Here is a 20,435-nt window from a genome sequence, read left to right as displayed (position 1 = left end):
TTGCATGAGGTGGCCAAAGTACTGGAGTTTCAGCTTTAGCATCATTCCTTCCAAAGAAATCCCAGGGCTGATCTCCTTCAGAATGGACTGCTTGGATCTCCTTGCAGTCCAAGGGACTCTCAAGAGTCTTCTCCAACACCACACTTCAAAAGCATCAATTCTTCGGCACTCAGCCTTCTTCACAGTCCAACTCTCACATCCATACATGACCACAGGAAAAACCATAGCTTTGACTAGATGAACCTTTGTTGGCAAAGTAATGTCTCTGCTTTTGAATATGCTATCTAGGTTGATCAAAACTTTCCTTCCAAGGAGTAAGCATCTTTTAATTTCATGGCTGCAGTCACCATCTGTAGTGATTTTGGAGCCCAGAAAAATAAAGTCTGACACTGTTTCCACTGTTTCCCCATCTATTTCCCATGAAGCGGTGGGACCGGATGCCATGATCTTCATTTTCTGAATGTTGAGCTTTAAGCCAACTTTTTCACTCTCCACTTTCACTTTCATCAAGAGGCTTTTGAGTCCCTCTTCACTTTCTGCCATAAGGGTGGTGTCATCTGCATATCTGAGGATATTGATATTTCTCCTGGCAATCTTGATTCCAGCTTGTGTTTCTTCCAGCCCAGCGTTTCTCATGATGTACTCTGAATAGAAGTTAAATAAACAGGGTGACAATATACAGCCTTGACGTGCTCCTTTTCCTATTTGGAACCAGTCTGTTGTTCCATGTCCAGTTCTAACTGTTGCTTCCTGACCTGCATACAAATTTCTCAAGAGGCAGATCAGGTGGTCTGGTATTCCCATTTCTTTCAGAATTTTCCAGTTGATTGTGATCCACACAGTCAAAGGCTTTGGCATAATCAATAAAGCAGAAATAGATGTTTTTCTGGAACTCTCTTGCTTTTTCTATGATCCAGCAGATGTTGGCAATTTGATCTCTGGTTCCTCTGCCTTTTCTAAAACCAGCTTGAACATCAGGAAGTTTACGGTTCACATATTGCTGAAGGCTGGCTTGGAGAATTTTGAGCATTACTTTTCTAGCGTGTGAGATGAGTGCAATTGTGTGGTAGTTTGAGCATTTTTTGGCATTGCCTTTCTTTGGGATTGGAATGAAAACTGACCTTTTGCAGTCCTGTGGCCACTGCTGAGTTTTCCAAATTTGCTGGCATATTGAGTGCAGCACTTTCACAGCATCATCTTTCAGGATTTGAAATAGCTCAACTGGAATTCCATCACCTCCCTAGCTTTGTTCATAGTGATGCTTTCTAAGGCTTGACTTCACATTCCAGGATGTCTGGCTCTAGGTCAGTGATCACACCATCGTGATTATCTGGGTCGTGAAGATCTTTTTTGTACAGTTCTTCTGTGTATTTTTGCCATCTTTTCTTAATGTCTTCTGCTTCTGTTAGGTCTATACCATTTCTGTCTTTTATCGAGCTCATCTTTGCATGAAATTTTCCTTTGGTATCTCTGATTTTCTTGAAGAGATCCCTAGTCTTTCCCATTCTATTGTTTTCCTCTATTTGTTTGCACTGATCGCTGAAGAAGGCTTTCTTATCTCTTCTTGCTATTCTTTGGAACTCTGCATTCAGATGTTTATATCTTTCCTTTTCTCCTTTGCTTTTCGCTTCTCTTCTTTTCACAGCTATTTGTAATGGAGTATTACTTAGCCATTAAAAATAATACATTTGAATCAGTTCTAATGAGGTGGATGAAACTGGAGCCTATTATACAGAGTGAAGTAAGCCAGGAAGAAAAACACCAATACAGTATACTAATGCGTATATATGGAATTTAGAATGATGGTAACAATAACCCTATATGCGAGACAACAAAAGAGACACAGTAATATGGAACAGTCTTTTGGACTCTGTGGGAGAGAGCGAGGGTGCGATGATTTGGAAGAATAGCACTGAAACATGTATAATATCATATGTGATACGAATCACCAGACCAGGCTTGATGCATGATACAGGATGCTCGGGGCTGGTGCACTGGGATGACCCAGAGGGATGGGATGGGGAGGGAGGTGGGATGGGGGTTCAGGATGGGGAACACGTGTACACCCGTGGCAGATTCATGTTGACGTATGGCAAAACCAATGCAATATTGTAAAGTAATTAGCCTCCAATTAAAATAAATAAATTTATATTAAAAAATTAATTCAAAAAAAAACAAAACAAGAGAAAGCCCACATGCAGCAATGAAGACTCTGGGCAGGCAAAAATAAATAAAATAAATTGAGAAACAATAAACTTCAAAACAGCACATTGAAAACTTCATAGGTTACTTGCATGATATCATGAATGTTATCTTTTAAACACTGGAAAGTGAAGTTGCTCAGTCGTGTCTGACTCTTTGCGACCCCGTGGACTGTAGCCTACCAGGCTCCTCTGACCATGAGATTCTCCAGGCAAGAATACTTGAGTGGGTTGCCATTTCCTTCTTCAAAACACTGGAAACAATGTCTTATTAAGGAAGTGAGGATAGAACCTTGAATCTAGTTACTATGGGCCTAATTCAATGATAAGAAATGAAGAGAGCATGGGATTCCCATCATGTCCTTATTCTTAATGTAACCCTGTTTAAACACTTCACAAGTGTTTTGATGAAATACAATACTAAAGCTGGAACAGACTTAAGATATCACTTAGTCTAAGTGCGCCAGCTTGAAAGTAAAATTTAAGCACGCAGAGATTAAGTCACTTGCTCAAGGTCACAGCCTCATTTTCTTAGTTCTAGTCCTATTCTCTTTCCTTTTGGAGTTGTTAAGAGACAGCAATGAGATCATTTTAATTTTATAACTGTCAATTTCTATGTACTTCTACATGAGACATGCTTCTATATTTTCCTTATTTTGATCAAAATTAAGTTATTGGTTGGTCTGAGATCCTTTGTGATTTGAGCTTGGATTGTTTCAAATAGAACCCATTACCTTGGAAAACTTGAATCCTTTCCTTCTCATTGCAGTATTCCTTCTTTTTCTATAGATGCTTGTCTTGACAAGGTCTATTACTATGTATATTTCAACCATTTCATTAGCTATTCTTACACTTTAACTTTGATTTTCATTAACTGTCAGGTGTTAGGCAGCTGCTCTGCTCATTTTGGGTTCATTCTAATTTTTGTGTTCCACTTTTACTAGCCTGGCCTGTTTTGAACAGTCTATCTTAATGGCTTGGCCTAATTCCAAGTTACAAAATAGATTTGTAATTCGTTAGATACTTGCCAAATCTAGTTGATTTCAAAATGAACCATAGTTTTAAAATATCTTTCACTAATTTTTTACTACTGGTTTTACATAATTTTATTTGCAATTTTGGATTAAAAATATTTATTTCATAGTGATAAAGTCTAGGAATGCAAAGTAATTCTTAATTTCTTCTACATGATACATAAGCCACAGGCATTCCAACAAAGGTTTGTGTTAGTTCTATCTTTCTTATTAAAGTAGGTATCTTGCAGACATTTATTGCATAAATATTCAATTTTATTAGTTTCAAGAAAGAAGCATTTCCTGTCTTCCTTCTGCAGACTCAAGTGACAAATAAGCTTACTGGTCACCAGGTCAACCTGTGGTTACAAACATTTTGAAAGTCTGTGTGATCAAAATGTTGTTTTATTTTGACTCAGTGTTATTAAGAATTTCTTGGGTTGACAAAGTCTTCACCAGCTCAGACTGTCTCATTGACTCGATGATTTTATCAAGGAAGAGCTGGAATCCTAGTAAATGAGCAGTATAAGGGGTTACTTGTCTGGCTGAACTGAATCTGGGTTTATAGGCCATGCAATTTCCTGACCTCTGTTCAGGGACTGAAGATCCCTGGGCAGAAAGTCATTTTGAAAAGGTCTTGTTCTTTCCAAAAATCTCTTTATAGTATTGCCCTTCTAGGTGAAACAGCATATCTGCTGCTGCTGCTGCTAAGTCACTTCAGTCGTGTCTGACTCTATGCGACCCCATAGACGGCAGCCCACCAGGCTCCCCCGTCCCTGGGATTCTCCAGGCAAGAACACTGGAGTGGGTTGCCATTTCCTTCTCCAATGCATGAAAGTGGAAAGTGAAAGTGAAGTCGCTAAGTTGTGTCTGACAAAGAGCATATCTAGTCTTTAGCAATAATTCTCTGGGCTCGTGGAAGTTGTACAAAATACTGATTGAGCTAACTGCCTAAACTTTTATAGGAAGGGTTCAACCCACTGAAGTTCTTTGGATTATAGCCCAATTAATCTGATAACTCTTGTAATTTTTAAGGTGACTACTTCTCATTTTCTTGTACCTCGACTCCTGTAATGTTTTCACAAAAATTCCCTTTCAAACCTTAGACATTTAAAATACAGCTAACTTCTTCCCACAGTCATATTCTGAGACCATATAAGAGCCATCAAACTGCTGACCCACATTGCTTGAATAGCTCTGAGTCTCTTCACTTTGGTAGGTTACCCTTTCTGCCAATCTTTACTTATTCCAGTTCCTTTGATTTTCCTAGTGAATGTAGTGACTTGCGTGGCTATTGTTTCTTAAGAATAGAGTATTTTAATATATGTTCCATTTTGGAGCAGCTCTTCATGCTGGGACCCACCAAGTCAAACTGAAATGCATTTTGTAAGAATCTGAAGAATAGTTCTTTGGAGGCTCTATGTATCATTAGGACCCACATGCCTGTAGTATTAAGGTAAAAGAAATATTTTAGAACTAAAAAGTTATTGACTCAAAAATATGAAGCACATGTACAGATACATATAATTTATATTTCATGTAAAATCTGAGTACACTTCAATATGTTTGGTATGAAGTAGAATGAAGCAACAAGTTAAAATATCCAAGGTCTAGAAAGCTGTTAAAATGCCTTAGTTTCTAGGACAGACATTAAATTTAAAATTAGTGATCTATGTCTGAAAGCAGCAGAATACAAGTGCTTTGTATTGTAATGTACAATACATTCTTTTCAAGTGCACATGGGACATTCTCTAGGATATAATACATGTATCCGTGCTAAGTTGCTTCAGTAGTGTCTGACTCTTTGCAAACCTATGGACTGTAGCCTGCCAGGCTCCTTTGCCCAAGGGATTCTCTGGGCAAGAATACTGGAGTGAGTTGCCATGCCCTCCTCCAGGGAATCTTCCCAATCCAGGGATTGAAATCACGCTGCCTGCAGCTCCTTCATTGCAGGCAGATTCTTTACTGCTGAGCCATCAGAGAAGCCTAATACATTACATAATAGGCCACAAAGCAAGCCTTAGTAAGTTTTAGAAAATTAAAGTTATATCAAGCATCTTTTCTAGGCACAGTGCTATGAGATTAGAAATCAACTTTAAGGAAAAAAAATGCAAAACTCATAAACACATGGAGGCTGAACAACATGCAACAAAATAAGCAATAGATCACTGAAGAAATGAAAGAGGAAATAAAAAAAACATCTTCAGACAAATGAAAACACAATATTCCAAAATCAAGCAAAAGCAGTTCTAAGGGGGAAGTTTACAATGATACAAGCTTATCTCAGGAAACAAGAAAAATCTCAAACAACCTAACCTTACACTTAAAGCAACAAGGGAAATAAGAACAAACAAAACCCAAAGTTAGTAGAAGGAAAAAATCATAAAGATCTGAGCAGAAATAAATGTAATAGAGACTAAGAAAACAGTAGAAAAGATGAATGAAACTAAAAGCTGGTTCTTTGAAAAGATAAACAAAAGTAATAAACCTCTAGCTAGACTCATCAAAAAAAAAAAGTGGGGGGGGGGGAGAGCCCAAATCAAAAAATTAGAAATGAAAAAAGGAGAAGTTATAAGCAACTCCTCCACAGAAACACAAAGGACCATAAGAGACTACTATAGATAACTACATGCCAATAAAATGGACAATCTAGTAGAAATGGACAAATTCCTAGAAAGGTACAATCTCCCAAGATTGAACCAGGAAGAAACAGAAAATATGAGCAGACTAATTACAAGTACTGAAATTGAAACTATGATTAAAAACAAAAGTCCAGGACAGATGGCCTCACAGGAGAATTCTATCAAACACTCAGAGAAGAGTTAACATCAATCTTTCTGAAACTATTCCAAAAAATTGAAGAGGAAAGGAACACTTCCAAAATCACTCTATGAGGCCACCATCACCTTGATACCAGAACCAAAGACTCTTCATTACAGCAGTTTAGTCTATGTGCAATCACATGCAAACAGTCATTATAAAGTCATCCGTCTCTGGAAGGAAAACATATAGGTTTAAATATCTCTATCTTAATGACCAGAGCAATTATATGATACAACCTCAGGTACTGTGTAATCAATGTGAAAATAATATCTATTGAGAAAAAAAATTGTGGGCTTAAACTTTAGATAAATTATGTTACATACTGTACAACAGTCTGAAAGTCTGCATTTGATATGATGAAATAATTATTCAATATATTAGAGAAATTGTCTGATATCATCTAGAGCTACTGCTTCATGTTAATTCCCAGGCCATCACAGTCAAATTAATAACTAACATTTAAAAGACAGTTGGGGGTGTTTAGGTAATTAATATAAGTTATTGTAACAAACAGTCACAAACCTGGAGAGCACAAAGTTCTTCACATGAAACCCTCTAAAAAAAAAAAAAAGAAAGAAACCCTCTAGAGTGGGACAGTTTTACTGGTGACCCTTCTCTTACCCATGACCGTTACCTGGCTCCTTTTAGAGTTTTTACCAGTATTACTGATGAGCATTAGACACAATAATTTAGCAAGCCAAATCCAACAATACATAAAAAAATCATATACCATGATCAAGTGGTATTTCTCCCAGGGATGCAAGGATTTTTCAATATCTGCAGATCAATCAGTGTGATATACCATGTTAATAAATTGAAGAATAAAAACCACATGATCATATCAGTAGATGCAGAAGAAGCTTTTGATAAAATTCAACATCCACTTAGGATAAAAAAAAAAAACTCTCCAGAAAGTGCACATAGAGAGAATCTACCTTAACATAATAAGGTCATATATGCCAAACCCACAGCTAACATCATACTCAATGGTGAGAAACTAAAAACATTTCCTCTAAGATCAGGAACAAGACAAGAGTCCCCTTCTTCACCCCAAAACACTGATTCAAACAAGCAGGAGTTGATTTTTCTGTTATTAGTTCAGAATAGGCCCACAGTAAGGCTGCCCAGGCCCAGACCCTATCATTCTTGTTACTTTTCCAACCCAGGTGGAAGCACGCTCATCAGCACCACATCTGTATGTCTGAGTCTGCACCATGGAGTGCAAGCAATCTCCTTCCTAAACTACATGGTGCAAAAGTTGAATGTATCACTTCTGTTCATACTCTATTTGCTGAAACAGTCACACATCCACCCCTGGCTGGAAAACGTGGTCTTAATCTCAGTAGCTGTGTGTACCTGACTGACTACGTTGGGACTTTCAGCCACATTTGACTATCAGAAGGAATCTGTCATATTTTGTACTATTCTACAGCGAATATCCTTGCAAATGAAAATCATTGACATCCCCAGAAATAATTAACAGTACCTTTATTATCATATGGCAATCTTTTATTTTTTCCAATTTTCAAGGAATGAAGGAATAGAACATGTACTTTCCTGCAAAATTTTTTTAACGTGTTACTCTATGAGCCTTCATGTATTTTCTCTTGGATTTAGGAAGTTCTGAAGGCAGGAGACTAGTCAAAAGACTTATCATTGATCAATCAGAATGGGTGCCAGGGGTAAACAGATGGGACGCCCGTACAAGCACCTACCAGCTGAGTGTCAGTCCTGTTTAGGGTGGGGAAAACTCAACAGGAGTTTGTTTAGAGTGAAATGAAGGGTCTCGTGGAAATAATTTATTCTCAGGAAAGTGAAAGCAGAAATTCAAAAGTTTGGCTTGGAAGAAGGGAGACTGTCACTCAGAATGTTGCCATGAGTTCAGATTTTAAGTCCTAAATAAACAGGTCTGTAATAACAGGGCAAATAATATATGTGTGTGTGTGTGTGTGTACACATACATACATATATATATATTTCCCTCCTTCCCAATAAAAATAAAAGTATTTATAGGCTGTGGGAACAAAGATGTCAGTAACATGGTAGTGATGCAATGGAAAGATTCCATGCTGGGATCTTTGGCAGTATCAAGAGACAGAGCCGTTCAATCAGATGACAATGCCCTCAGTGTCTGGCATCTGTAGCAATGGGGATGTGGTTGTGCCTTTGGTGGGGGTTAGTAGTAGTAGACCCAGTGTGCACAGGAGCAGAGCTGCTGCATAAGGAACTGGCATTAACAGAAGATGTTGCAGAAAAGTGGAGTGAGAGAGGAGGGAATTCTTGAGTGGTCAAGAATCCTGAAGGTGGTTTGATATGGAATGTGTGTGTGGTTCCCATTGGACTCTCAGAAATGTCTGAGAGGAAGTTGAGAAAATCAGGAATTTGTTCCTACACGATGGATGGGAGTGAAGATGGGGAGAGGCTGTTTAGTGACATTTACTGTGACACTTTCTCTACCCTCTCTCCCTGCTTTATTAATAGGGACTCACAGCTAGTGTCCTTGACCTATTTGATCTAGGACTTGAGGCCTTATCTGGTAAAGCTCCAAGCCTTGCTGCCTGTCCCCCTTGGCCTTTGTCACTGATTTGCCTAGTCTCTCAGAGGAGGGAAGGGATCCAGCCTGGCACAATTCTCATTCAAGGAATAAGCATACTGAGGCTGAAATTAATGATCCTCTTTACTAAAGTATCACCCATTTCATTTAATTTCATTGTTTCTTCTGTTACCTTGGCCACTCTTTGAGCATTTGGTGCTTCTGATTCAAGGCTCTAATGACAAAATGGAAACCACACTATTAAGAAATTTCCTTTCTTCTAATCTTTGTAGAATAGAATTTTCTATTCTAGTGATGTCTGCCTATCATTAGTCTTGTCTCTTAACTTTAACCTTTTAATTTTATTTGGCAAAATATCTCACCAGAGGGAAGAATGTAAAAGTCACTTAATAAACTGGCTTATGAAATGATTTGAGATTGGCTTAATTGTGATGTATTAAAAATGTTTTAACAAATGCATTTCATGGTAGAAAGATTAAGGACAATGGCATAAACTCAGCTCATGATCCCTAAATAGGAAAAAAAAAAAAAGAGTGCTGTGATGAACTGGGTGCTATGCCAAGCCCTGAAGGTACAATGGTGAATAAAACAGACGTGAATTTTCACATTGTTCCCTAGGTCTCTTGTTTCATGTTAGAATAATTCCATTTGGGGCAGAAAAATCAGGCTTTAAAAATTCAAATGGACTTCTAAAATTTAAACTTCTTAGTTTGGAATTCTAGATCCCAACAATTAGGCCACAAAATATCTTGAGAAGTGAATTTTCTTCTGGTTAGTTTGAGACAATCCAATTGACTCTTTGAAGAACTGTCACAATTACCAACCTGGTCCCAGGTTGTTCTCTTCTCTTGGAATTCCTGGCCTGCTACTTGTCCTGAAGCAAGTCTCTCTATCTTTAAAATCTAGTTCAATGATGCATCTTCCTAAAACCTTTGCAAATAGATGTAATCTCATTTGTATCATGGTTAAATCCAACATCACAGTTATTCTGACTTAACTTGCTTAAATTACAATTAGTCTACACATTGCAATTGGGCGAATTAGAAAAAAGTACTTCTTCTTCAAGATTCTTTACTTTCATCTATTGGAAAATTGTTGTAATATGATACAATAAAGTAATTACAGTCATCTGTGAAAAAAGTTCAGTTCAGTTCAGTCACTCAGTCGTATCTGACTCTTTGTGACCCCATGAATTGCAACACGCCAGGCCTCCCTGTCCATCATCAACTCCCGGAGTTCACCTAAACCCACGTCCATCATGTCGGTGATGCCATCTAGCCATCTCATCCTCTGTTGTCTCCTTTTCCTCCTGCCCCCAATCCCTCCCAGAATCAGAGTCTTTTCCAATGAGTCAACTCTTTGCATGAGGTGGCCAAAGTACTGGAGTTTCAGCTTTAACATCATTCCTTCCAAAGAACACCCAAGACTGATCTCCTTTAGAATGGACTGGTTGGTTCTCCTTGCAGTCCAAGGGACTCTCAAGAGTCTTCTGCAACACCACAGTTCAAAAGCATCAATTCTTCAGTGCTCAGCTTTCTTCACACTCCAACTCTCACATCCATACATTACCAGTGGAAAAACCGTAGCCTTGACTAGACAGACCTTTGTTGGCAAAGTAATGTCTCTGCAGAAAGAATGAAGGGATGGAGCCAAAGCAAAAACAATACCCAGCTGTGGATGTGACTGGTGATAGAAGCAAGGTCCGATGCTGTAAAGAGCAATATTGCATAGGAACCTGGAATGTTAGGTCCATGAATCAAGGCAAATTCGAAGTGGTCAAACAGGAGATGGCAAGAGTGAATGTCGACATTCTAGGAATCAGCGAACTGAAATGGACTAGAACGGGTGAATTTAACTCAGATGACCATTATATTTACTACTGCGGGGAGGAATCCCTCAGAAGAAATGGAGTAGCCATTATGGTCAACAAAAGAGTCTGAAATGCAGTACTTGGATGCAATCTCAAAAACGACAGAATGATCTCTGTTCGTTTCCAAGGCAAACCATTCAATATCACAGTAATCCAAGTCTATGCCCCAACCAGTAATGCTGAAGAAGCTGAAGTTGAACGGTTCTATGAAGACCTACAAGACCTTTTAGAACTAACACCCAAAAAAGATGTCCTTTTCACTATAGGGGACCGGAATGCAAAAGTAGGAAGTCAGGAAACACCTGGAGTAACAGGCAAATTTGGCCTTGGAATACTGAATGAAGCAGGGCAAAGGCTAATAGAGTTTTGCAAAGAGAAAGCACTGGTCGTAGCAAACACCCTCTTCCAACAACACAAGAAAAGACTCTACACATGGACATCACCAGATGGTCAACACTGAAATCAGATTGATTATATTCTTTGCAGCCAAAGATGGAGAAGCTCTATACAGTCAGCAAAAACAAGACCGGGAACTGACTGTGGCTCAGATCATGAACTCCTTATTGCCAAATTCAGACTGAAATTGAAGAAAGTAAGGAAAATTAGACCTTACTTTCTAGACCATTCACGTATGACCTAAATCAAATCCCTTATGATTATACAGTGAAAAAAGTTACAACCATACAAATCTACTGTATCTAAGATATATAAGAAGTCCCCTAGATTCTGCTGGCCTTTAGCTGGTCACCCAGGTTTTACTTACTAGGTTGTGATTTGTCATTGTTCATGGTCAGTGGTGTGCTAGTAAATTCTGAATACCTGGCTCCCTGGGAAAATCAACCAATGAAACAACCAGCCAATCCTGATGTATAGTGTTCAGTTCAGTTCAGTCGCTCAGTTGTATCCGACTCTTAGCGACCCCATGAATGGTAGCACGCCAGGCCTCCCTGTCCATCACCAACTCCCGGAGTTCACCCAAACTCATGTCCATCGAGTCAGTGATGCCATCCAGCCATCTCATCCTCTGTTGTCCCCTTCTCCTCCTGCCCCCAATCCCTCCCAGCATCAGAGTCTTTTCTAATGAGTCAACTCTTTGCATGAGGTGGCCAAAGTACTGGAGTTTCAGCTTTAGCATCATTCCTTCCAAAGAAATTCCAGGGCTGATCTCCTTCAGAATGGACTGGTTGGATCTCCTTGCAGTCCAAGGGACTCTCAAGAGTCTTCTCCAACACCACACTTCAAAAGCATCAATTCTTCGGCGCTCAGCCTTCTTCACAGTCCAACTCTCACATTCATACATGACCACAGGAAAAACCATAGCCTTGACTAGACGAACCTTTGTTGGCAAGGTAATGTCTCTGCTTTTGAATATGCTATCTAGGTTGGTCATAACTTTCCTTCCAAGGAATAAGCGTCTTTTAATTTCATGGCTGCAGTCACCATCTGTAGTGATTTTGGAGCCCAGAAAAATAAAATCTGACACTGTTTCCCCATCTATTTCCCATGAAGTGGTGGGACCGGATGCCATGATCTTCGTTTTCTGAATGTTGAGCTTTAAGCCAACTTTTTCACTCTCCACTTTCACTTTCATCAAGAGGTTTTTGAGTTCCTCTTCACTTTCTGCCATGATTGGTGTCATCTGAGGTTATTGATATTTCTCCCAGCAATCTTGATTCCAGCTTGTGTTTCTTCCAGCCCAGCGTTTCTCATGATGTACTCTGAATAGAAGTTAAATAAACAGGGTGACAATATACAGCCTTGACGAACTCCTTTTCCTATTTGGAACCAGTCTGTTGTTCCATGTCCAGTTCTAACTGTTGCTTCCTGACCTGCATACAAATTTCTCAAGAGGCAGATCAGGTGGTCTGGTATTCCCATTTCTTTCAGAATTTTCCAGTTGATTGTGATCCACACAGTCAAAGGCTTTGGCATAGTCAATAAAGCAGAAGTAGATGCTTTTCTGGAACTCTCTTGCTTTTTCCATGATCCAGTGGATGTTGGCAATTTGATCTCTGGTTCCTCTGCCTTTTCTAAAACCAGCTTGAACACCAGGAAGTTTACGGTTCACATATTGCTGAAGCCTGGCTTGGAGAATTTTGAGCATTACTTTACTAGCCTGTGAGATGAGTGCAATTGTGCAGTAGTTTGAGCATTCTTTGGCATTGCCTGTCTTTGGGATTGGAATGAAACTGACCTTTTGCAGTCCTGTGGCCACTGCTGAGTTTTCCAAATTTGCTGGCATATTGAGTGCAGCACTTTCACAACATCATCTTTCAGGATTTGGAATAGCTCAACTGGAATTCCATCACCTCCACTAGCTTTGTTCGTAGTGATGCTTTCTAAGGCCCACTTGACTTCACATTCCAGGATGTCTGGCTCTAGGTCAGTGATCACACCATCGTGATTGTAGCTGATATCAAATTACCAAGATGACATCAACTGGCTTGCGAAATCAGTGAAAATTTAAAAATTGGCTCTCATGAGACAGTGCTGACTCCAGCACATAATGGGCTTGGCTTTGAATTAATTTTTGATATCTACAGAACTCAATTAATATTGACCTAGTGGTCCCACTTCTGGGCCTATATCCCAAGAAAATGATTTTTTTTAAAAAGACGCATGCACGCCAATGTTCAGTGCAGCACTATTTACAATAGACAGCACACAGGAGCAACCTAAATGTCCATCAACAGATGAATGGATAAAGAAGAGGTGGTATATGTATACAATGGAATATTAGTCAAGAATGAAATTGGGTCATTTGTGGAGACACGGATTGACCTAGAGTCTGTCATACAGAGTGAAGTAATCCTAACAGAGAAAATGAATCAAATATCATATATTAGCCATATATGTGGAATCTAGAAAAATGGTACTGATAAACCTATTTGCAGGGTAGGAATAGAGACATAATTTGGACATATTAATATATACTCTCCCATGTGTAAAATAGATAGCCAGTGGGAAGCTGCTATATAGCACAGGGAGTACAGCTTGGTGCGTGATGACCTAGAGGAGTGGGATGAGGGTGTGTATGAGGAGGTCCAAGAGGGAGGAGATATCTATATATATTCAGATATCTATATATATACAGCTGTATATATATACAGCTGATTCATTTTGTTGTACACAGAAACCAACACAACACTGTAAAGCAACTATACCCCAACAAAAAATATATATAAAAAAAACTCTCAGAAAAACACATTTGGGAAATGCTTCAATGACGTTGAATTTGACAACAATTTCTTTAACACCAAAAAGCACAGGCAATGAAAGAAAATATATAAAATAAGCCATATAAAAATTAAAAACTTTTGTGCATCAAAAATTACAGTGTCAACAAAGTGAAAAGACAACTCATGGAATGGGAGAAAATATTTACAAACCATGTATCAGATACAGGGTCTACTACTCAATAAGAAATCAGCCTGATTAAAAAATGCGCAAAAGATTTGAATAGACATTTCACCAAAGAAGATATACAAATAACCATTAAGTAAATGAAAGGATGCTCAACATCAGTAATAATTTTTCTAAAATGCAAATGCAAACCACAATGAGATACTATGTCACACCCATAAGGATGGCAACTGTGAAAACCAAAATAAAACAGAAGCAAGTAACAAGTGTTGGCAAGGATGTGGAGAAATTGGAACCCTTGTGCAGCTGGGGGAAATATAAATGGTGTAACCGCTAGGGAAAACAGTATGGCAGTTCATCAGAAAATTAAACAGAATTACAGATCCTGCAATTTCACTACTAGGTATAAACCCAAAAGAATTGAAAGCAAGGTCTCAAAGAGATACTTGCACACTTGTGTTCATTAGCAGTATTATACAACAGCCAAAGCAGAATCAACTTAGGTTTTCATTGATATGTAAAGGTATTAATAAAATGTGGCATATATATATATAGAGAGAGAGAAATTGAAAGAATGAATTACTCAATCTTAGAAAGGAAATTCTAATGCATGCTGCAACATGGATGAACCTTAAGGACATTATACTATGTGAAATCAGCCAGAAAACTAGAACAAACATATTTCATTTGTATGAGGTACCTAGAAAAGTCACATCCATACAGACAGAAAATAGGATGGAGGTTGCCAGGAGCTGAGGGAAGGGAAGAACAGAGAGTTATTGTTTAATGGTTTTGTAGTTTCAGTTGGGTAAAATAAAAAGGTTATGGAGGTGGGTGGTGATGACAATGTGAATGTCCCTAACACCACAAAACTGCGACATTTAAAAATGGTTAAGATGGTAAATTTTATGTTATATACATTTTACCACAGTTGAAAAAACAAAACAAAACCTTTGACTAGTATTGTAGAAGTTCTTAAATTGCATTTGACTGTCACTGAATGAGTACCTAAATGCAACTGGCTGAGAGTACATCTGCCAAAAAAGCAGATGGTGCCTACCTTCCTAGAGCTGTCTGTCATCAGCCAGCACTTAAGTAGCCTCAGGAAAAAAAAATAGAAATGAAGAAGCCCTAAGCAACGCAAATATGAAACTTACAGGTATTGTACCTGAAAAAAATCAAGAATATGCTTGGCATTGCTAACAAGGACAACAGCATTTGCCGGTGTAACTATCTCTTTAATATTTGAGCACTGGGGTAATATTTCTTTTTTATGACACACTTCTGAGGCTGAAGTACAGAAGTTCCTGAGAACATAGCAATTCATTAGCTTGCCTAAGGTAAAAATAATACCTATAAATAACCTTTCAGGAAAACACAATGTGCCAACTGCAGTAAAATTTCAAGGCTGTCTTATGATTAGTATTTCCTCAGTCCTGGGTTTCTATTTTCTCAAAGCTTTGCCTAAACAATTTACATTTTAGCTACTTTAGTGGATAAAGCTATAAATATTTTCCTGACATATTAGCGCTTTTACAAGGAAGGTCCTCTTCATGGTTAATTAGTTTGCATGCTGAGATGAGAGGTGGGTGATATGCAAGGCTCGTTAAGTGTCAAACACCTAACTTCTATAAGATAGATTATGTTTATTTTATAAAGGTCAATGTTGGATTCTTTGCATGAGTGAATCAATTATGACTACGCACATTAGTTGAGAATAATGGCAACTTATATCTAGTTATCTCAAACTGGTGTTGTATCCATATACTTCACTATCTAGTAACAGATAAGCCAAGAATAATAAATATCCTTTGACCAACCTTTTATAGTTGTATATATTTTGCCGTTAGAAGATAATAGTGAATATTTATATCGTGCATTTTCTGTAGCTGATGTAACAAATTAACACAAAGTTATGACTTAAAACAACATAAATTTGTTACATTAGTTCTGTAGATCAGAAATCAGAGAGTGGTCTCCCTGGGCCAAAATGGTCCCTGCTTGTCCGGTCCCTCCCGGAGGTGCTAGGGAAGAATCCACTCCCTCACCTTTTCCAGCTTCTAGAAAAGGGTAGGGAGAAGGCAATGGCACCCCCACTCCAGTACTCTTGCCTGGAAAATCCCATGGCTGGAGGAGCCTGGTACGCTGCAGTCCATGGGGTGGCTAAGAGTTGGACACAACTGAGTGACTTCACTTTCACTTTTCACTTTCATGCATTGGAGAAGGAAATGGCAACCCACTCCAGTGTTCTTGCCTGGAGAATCCCAGGGTCGGGGGAGCCTGGTGGGCTGCCGTCTATGGGGTCGCACAGAGTCGGACATGACTGAAGTGACTTAGCAGCAGCAGCAGCAGAAAAGGGTAAGGGTCACCCCTTACCTCAATGACCCTCTTTGTTTATCTTCAATCATCTACAGCTGGTCATTTTCTCATATTGCCTGGCTCCGGGTTCTACCTCTAGCATCCCTTTTAAGAACCCAGGTGATTACACTGGACCTACCTGTAATCCAGGTTACTCTCACCTTAAGATGAGCTGATCAGCAAAGTTAATTCCATCTGCAAACTTTAATTCACCTTTACCCGATGCTCTCACATCTTTACAGGTTCTGGAAATTAGGATGTGGATCTCTTTAAGTGGGGAGAGGGGTATTATTCTGCCTACTACAGAATCACAGGACAAAAATACATTTACATTTTTACACTTTACTTCTGAGCAAACTAAGCTTCAAAGGAGTTAAATAGCTTTCCTAGGATTTCTGTGCCAAGGCCATTTTCCAAGCAAAGCAAAGGTACTTGCATAACTGTTTTCCCCCAGATCATCATTTCACTCAAAACTTCAATTTTGTTTTGAGTGTGCTGCTTTGCTTTTTTTTTTTTTTACTTTTGAAGAAATCTTTTGCTATTTAAAGGATGCACATTTTTTGCCTTGTTTCAAGGGAGTCTAGAGAGAAAAATGATTTGACAGGGATTAAGTAAGCGACTCACCTAGAGCAACAGAACAAACAATATGGTAAAAATAAAAATCTAGTCTTTAAGCCAAAAGCCCTTATGTTTTTAAAGACCTACAGGTTTAATCAAGATATTAAATTTCAATATAGTTGAAAACACAATTTGCTGGCAACTGGTACAGTAACCTTTCCATAGAGGTATGTGTAATTGTGACCATTTTGAAGAATAAACTGAAGCTTAAAGGAGCCAAATGCTTGCTGTGTCAGCATTTGGCTAGTCCTTGCCCTGCGTGTCCCTGGGTCTATATGGAGCACTCTGGATTCCAATTTTTCCACAACACTGTGACCTAGTTCTTCTGCACTGTAATATCTTGAGCCATCTCCAAAAGGTTCGATTTGCAAAACATTCAATCTGCCTGACTTCTGGTTTAGAAAAGGTCTTGATCTTTACTGATTTTAATTCTGAGATGATAGAAATGCAGAGAAATTATTTGCTTAATGCAGTGATTTAGCAACAGAACTGGAATGAGTAGTATTCTAAATTCCCAGTAATGGAAACAAATGTTATCTTTATCACACAAATTCCGGCAAATTCAAGAAATGCACAGAACTTTCAAAGTAAAATGATAGTGAATAAACTTTGAGAATAGTTAAAGATACTTGGGGGGGGAAAGCCCTTTTCTTGATATAAGACATGTCAAGAGCTGTGAATAATGAACAATTGTGTTAGAGTGCATACTCCCCTTGACTGTGTCCCTCTAGAATGAGCATTGCTACCTAGAGTCACTGGGTTCTTACGTACTTTAGTTGCCTAATTTTGTATGAGGTGTGTGCGTGCGGAGTTGCTCAGTCGTGTCAAACTCTTTGTGACCCCATGGACTGTAGCCCACTAGGCTCCTCTGTCCATGGAATTCCAGGCAAGAATACTTAAGTGGGTTGACATTTCCTACTCCAGGGTCACATAGCAATATTCTTTGTCTCATTTTCCAACTGTCAAAACCCCATCCATCCTGTCAAATACAACGTATTACTTCTAACAGAATGTCTTTGCCATACTAGGAAAATCCCTTGAATTCTCAAGTTGTGTTTTCTCTGTATTTCTTGGCACATCACATATTCAGCTGTGTAAGTATTTGTGTACATTTTAATGTCTGTACTAAAAGTCCAGCTGTTTTCATTCATTTTTATCTTCTAATGATCCTACTAGAGGGTAATCTTTTGAGGACTCTTTTATATGCAATATACTGCATCACACATAAAAGGTGGTCAACATTTGGTCAATGAGTAAGTGAATGTGTGTAATGGACAACTGCAGTGCTCACCAAAGAGTATCACTTTATCTTGCTTTTTTAAAATTTTTATTTTGTTTCTAATAGAGTACCTTGAATATAGCATATGCTCAATAAGTGTTTACTGCTATAATTGTTTAAAGCACTAAGTATTCTTTTAAAAATAACAAAGGCTTATATAAAGTAATAAATTGGAAACTATATTGTTTCCTATAAAAGATAATTGTTTTGCCAAGACATGGCAAAAGATAGAATTCTGAGGAAAACTAATGAATAAAATTACTTAAGCTTTTTTTTTTAAAAAAAGATATGTTTTGGGAATTTAGCTATAAGTGAGTTGATATAGCTAGGCTAAAATCCATTTTATAGTGACATAGAAAACTGATAGTAAATTTATATAGATTTTGGACTTCAACATATCTTGATTTGGTCCCTGGCCTTGTCATTTACTATCTTTGTGAATTTGGGAAAATTAGTTAAACTCTCAAATTCAAATTCACCATCTATAAAATAGGAGTATTAACATTAACTCACAAGGAAGTTACAGTAAATGGAAACTTCATACAAACAACCTAAATCATGGGCCTTACTCACAATAAAATATATTATCTTCCTTCCCATCCTCTTATTGAAAATGTATATCTTAAATATTGTATCTAGGTAAAATGCATGTCTTCATTTGACACATTCAGAATTTAATATGCACAGTATAATCCAAACTGAGGCGTTTTGCAGTTTAAAAGAAATATCTAGTATAACTGGCATTTGGGACATCTGTGTCTTCCTTTCTCTTCTAGGGACAGTGCTTTTCTTTTTTTGGGAAACTGCCCCTCTCCTATTCTGTAGGGAATCAGTGATCATAATTTCTATAACCTCCTCACTTCCCCATGACCTATTCACATGGATAGGCATGTTTCCAAAACAGGCCAATTGGTTTTCTCCAGGATTTGTCAAGTGTATTGTAGCTAGAGGCGGTACTTCCCCTGGGAAGAAAGCAGAGACTCTTTGAGCCTGTCATGGTTGACCAGCAAGGTTTCCTTTGGCAAAGCTGACTGGCAATCATAAAGTAAACCACATGGAAAGAAGCCCCAGTTACTCGTTATTTAGTTGCTTAGTCATGTCCAACTCTTTTGCGACCCCATTCACGGTAGCCTACTGGGCTCCTCCGTCAATGGCATTTCCCAGGTAATAATACTGGAGTGGGTTGCCATTTCCTACTCCAGGGCATCTTCCCAACCCAGGGATCAAACCCACATCTCCTGTATTGACAGGCAGATTCTTTAACACAGAGTCACCTGGTACTCCTACTATCCCAAATTTGATTATGGGATCAACACAATCTCCAGTTTTGGCTAAACTAGAGTTTGATTTCACATTTATAACTAAAGTCAAATATAAGCAGTGGCTCACCTAGAGTTAGCTGTATCCTGGTGTTTCCTCCTGCTCAGTCTCTACACATTAGCATCTGACCCCCTGGTAAAGCACTTAAGTTCGCTTACTGTGTAGTTCACTGCCTTCTGTTTCAGTCCTAGACTGCATCCTTAACTTTGGTCGGTGTTTGGCAAATGATAGCCTTTTGTATGGAGGGAGACCAGTGGAAGAGCGTGGCTAGATCAGTCCTTTAGCATTTTCAGGGGAAAAAAGAAACCCAAGCAGACCTTCCTAGAGCACATCTCTGTTCTTACAGAACCACTTCAAGTAGTCAGGGGGAAGTCCATCAAAGTCTCCTGCCTTATGTTAGGCAGCGTGTGTAGAAGCCACTTCGTAAATCTGAGAATTAGCCTGTTTTGTGTGTGCTTGTGTGGCAAGGCAGGTGAAGATGAGCGAAGGAAGCTCCTGACCCAGATTTTTTTGCACTTGGATCTAAGTAGACTGAGATACCAAACTGACGAGCTTCTTAAATAAATCAACATAGCTTAAATCCAGGGGAATTATATTTCTCTTTTTGAATCATTTCCCCCACCCCGCCCCATCATTCTTTCCCTTCCATCCTTGCTCCCATACTTCCTCCTTTCTTCCAAATGGTAAAATGTACCATTTTCACATTATAGAAATATTAAAATGCAAGAAAAAATGGAAATAAGAACCACCTGCAATATCATCAACTGGAGACATTCCCTACTAATTTCTGGCATATATTCTTCCAACTCTTTTCCATGCAACTCTATTTAAACATGATTGAAATCATAATGCATACTCAGCACTGTGTCCTTTTCATATTTTCTTTGAACAAATCTAAACATTTTCTGCTGTTTATTTTTTCCTTCGGTATCATGGATAAAGATGTGGTGACCATTTTAGCATTCATTGCATCTTTGACAACATATTGTAGGGAACAGAGAGCTTGGTGAGCATATGTGTTGAAGGATTAACACCA

Source organism: Bos grunniens, chromosome 1 (assembly GCF_055505025.1).
Source record: "Bos grunniens cultivar Pamir isolate PY7600 chromosome 1, Bosgru_T2T1.0, whole genome shotgun sequence".
NCBI lineage: Eukaryota > Metazoa > Chordata > Mammalia > Artiodactyla > Bovidae > Bos > Bos grunniens.
Note: the sequence above shows the minus strand (reverse complement) of the source record.